Genomic DNA, 3,873 nt, shown 5'->3' with positions numbered 1-3,873 from the left:
TCCTTCTTAATGGCTGCATAGTATTCCATGGTGTACATATCACAGTTTGTTGATCCATTCGTGGATCTGAATTCTTTTTTTTAATGAGACATCTTTTGTCTATTCTATTCTATTTTTTATTTATTTTTTTGCTTTTGAGACAGTCTCACTCTGTTGTGCTGGGTAGAGTGCTGTGGCATCATAACTCATAGCAATCTCAAGCCCTTGGGCTCAAGAAATCCTCTTGCTTCAGCCTCCCAAACAGCTGGGACTACAGGTGTCCGTCATAACACTGGCTATTTTTTTTTAGTAGAGATGGGGTCTTGCTCTTGCTCAGGCTGGTCTGGAACTCCTGAACTCAAACAATCCACCTGCCTCAGCCTCCCAGAGTGCTAGTGCTAGGATTACAGTCATGAGCCATGGTGCCTGGCTTTGAATTCTTAAATTGTCTAGGAATAAAGCAAAAGTACCAAGTATCATAATTTAAATTTTGGTAAGTTAAGGATGAATACTATAATTTCTTGTGTAGCCACAAGATATTGACAAAAGCGTATGCATCTAATAATCTTAAAATACATTTTAAAAGTTAATAAAAGGAGAAATAGACACATTTCATAATCTTAGTGGAAAATTTAAATATACTTCTCTAAAATGACAGAAAAGGCAGCAAAAATATCAGTAAACATGAAAAGATGATAATTAACAAACTGAGCCTACTATATATTATAGTAGTCTGAAGATACTTAATTTCTAAGTATGTATGGAATAATTACAAAAATTTATCATGTGCTTAGATGTAAAGTTTGAACAAAATTTAAAGGTCTGAAATCAACTTTTAAAATGTATCTTAAGATTTATTAGGTGCATACAAACACTTTTGTCTATATCTTGAAGAAATTACAGTATTCATCCTTAACTTACCAAAATTTAAATTATGATACTTGGTACCAAACAGTATCTACTATTCTAAACCCACAAGTTTTGATGGGTTTAGAATTCTATATTGGAGATATTTTCTTGTAGGACTTTAAAGGTGGTTCGAAATACAATTAAACTAGATCTCAACAAGAAAAAGATAAGAGATAATCAGCATCAAAAATGAAAAAGAGAATCTTACTATAGGCTTTCGAGATATTTTGAAGAACTCTAACCAAATTAATGATGTACAAGAAATATACATGTTTCTAGAAAAACAAAACTTATCAAAGCTGACACAGGAAGAAATACAAATTATGAGGTCATACGGGTTTGTTGTTTTGTTTTGCTTTGTTTTAGAGACCTGGTCTCACTTTGTGGCCCATGCTAGAGGGCAGTGGCATCATCACAACTTACTGCAACCTCAAACTCCCAGACTCAAGTGATCTTCCTGCTTCAGTCCCTCAATAAGCTGGAACTACAGTTGTACAGTTGTACAATTTTTTTTTTATTTTAATGTAGAGACAAAGTCTTGCTATGTGGTCCAGGCTGGTCTCAAACTCCTGGCCTCAAGCAATCCTCCTGCTAAAGTGCTGGGATTATAGGTGTGAGCCCCTCCCCAACTAAAGTCGTATGTTTTTAGAGCACTTTAATCCATAATTAAAACCTTCCCTCATAAAAAACTGCAGGTACACACAGCCTCCCTAGTGAGTTTAAAAATTTTGAGAAAGGATGCCATTTTTACAAGAACTCATTCAGAGAAAGACAAAGTGGAATGTTATAGGAATAAAAAAATGTATATTTTAATGTCATCATGAGTATACAATTTTTTTAAAAAATTAACAAATCCAGCAATATGTAAGAAAAGATAGTACAACATGAGAAAGCTGGATTTATTGTAAGAATTCAAGGTTGCTTTAACATTAGGAAACTAGTATAACTCACAAGAACAAAATAAAGGGGAAAAATCATAAGATTAATAGAATAGAATAATATTAATATTAATTAATATATTAATAGAATATATAAAGAACAAGTATTTGATAAAATTCAACCACTTATAAGGGGAAAAACACCTCTTAGGAATAGAAAGGAACAACAAATATCTTAATAATTAATGGTAAAATAAGAGCTGGGTACAGTGGCTCAATCCTGTAATCCTAGCACTTTGGGAGGTCAAACTGGGTGGATTGCTTGAGCTCAGGAGTTGAGACCAGCAAGAGTGAGACCCTGTCTCTAATAAAAATAGAACAATTTAGCTGGGTGTTGTGGCAGACACCTGTAATCCTAGCTACTCAGGAAGCTGAGGCAAGAGGATGTTTGAACCCAAGAGTTTGAGTTGCTGTGAGCTATGATACCAAGGTATTCTACCCAAGGTGACAGAATGAAATAAATGAATAAAAGGTAAAATATGGAAAATTTTCCCTTTGAGATCGGAGAAAAAGAAAATAGTATCTACCATTAGCCTTCCTAATCAACCTTGTACTAGAAATCTTACCCAGATCAGTGTGCAGATTGATAACAAAAATGGCTCCAATTCCTCTCTCTCTCTCTCTTTATATATATATATATATATCTATATCCCCGCTCTTTGCAATTTAACCAGGTCTTCAGTTCCTGTCATCAAGAGATGGAGTCTATTTGCTCACCTCTTAGTCCTGGATTGACCTTGTGATTGATGCGCTTCAATTAAAAGAATGTGGTGGAATTGACAAGGCATCAATCCTAAGCCTTAAGATCTCTCCCATGCCCACTAACTGGGGATAACATCATATTGGAAGATGAGAACATGTAGGACAGAACTAAGTTGGCCCAGCTGTCTTTGCTGTGGCCTAGGTATGTGGCCACAGGAACCCAGCCACCATCAGCAAAGCTGCTTAGTTCACCTGAATCCAATAGCAGATTCACAAGTGAACCCTTGGCAGGCCCTGCTTGAATCAGCAGAAATATTTAGTAAACTTACAGACTTAAGAGAAATATGTGGTGTTTGGGGTGGTTTATCATACAACAATAAGTAACTGATACAGACAGCGAGTTAAGAAGGAACAAGGTTTAAAAACTGAAAAGAAAAAAATATCTACGGTTATTTGTAGATGTTAAAATTGTATATGTAGAAAATCCCAAATAATCTAGATATATTACTGGAGATACTGAGTAAATTTAGGGTGGACGTGGTGGCTCATGTGTGTAATCCTGAAGCTATCCTTTATAAAATTAATAAAGGGCCATAAGGTAGAAAGTGTGGTAGGGGTAAATACACACAAAAAACAAAACAAAACAAAAACCCCAGCCATTATTCCTTAGCTTGCTTTCCTGTAATTGCATGACTAAGGAGTCATACAGCTGATGGTCATAAAGATTCTTAGCTAATAGATAATATCACCCTTGTAAAAACTAAGCCTAGTTTTGGAGATATCTTCCAGGAATTGTATTCTGGTGGACTAGCTGATGAGGACTAGTGGCCCATACCAAGGACCTGATTTAGCGCATGACCATTTCTATAGGCCCATGACTCCACCCTGAACTCAGCCAATCAGCAGACCCAACAGCCTAGCTCTTTGTTTACCAAACTATCTTTAAAAACTCTCCCAAATTCTCTGAGAGACGGATTTGAGAAGTTCCTCCTCTCTCCTCACACGGTACCTGTGAAGTTAAGTTCTCCTGCTGTCTCAGTGTACTGGTTTCCTCTGGAGTAGAAGGCAGTGAACCTGGTGGGGCTGAAACAATCTCAGCATTTGGGGAAGCTAAGGCAGAAGGATCACTTGAGGCCAGGAGTTTGAGGCCAATCTGAGCACACAGCAAGACCCCATCTCTAAAAAATTTTTAAAAATTAACTAGGCATGGCTCGGCACCTGTATCTCAGTGGTTAGGGCACTGGCCACATACACCAGGGCCAGTGGGTTCACACCCGGCCTGGGGCCTGCTAAACAACAATGATAACTACAACAACAAAAAAATAGCCGGGTGTTGTGGCAGGTG

This window comes from Otolemur garnettii, unplaced genomic scaffold (assembly GCF_000181295.1).
Source record: "Otolemur garnettii isolate 467f Iridium unplaced genomic scaffold, OtoGar3 scaffold00187, whole genome shotgun sequence".
Taxonomy (NCBI): domain Eukaryota; kingdom Metazoa; phylum Chordata; class Mammalia; order Primates; family Galagidae; genus Otolemur; species Otolemur garnettii.
The sequence above is the reverse complement of the archived record's forward strand: the minus strand, read 5'-3'. Positions refer to the sequence as shown.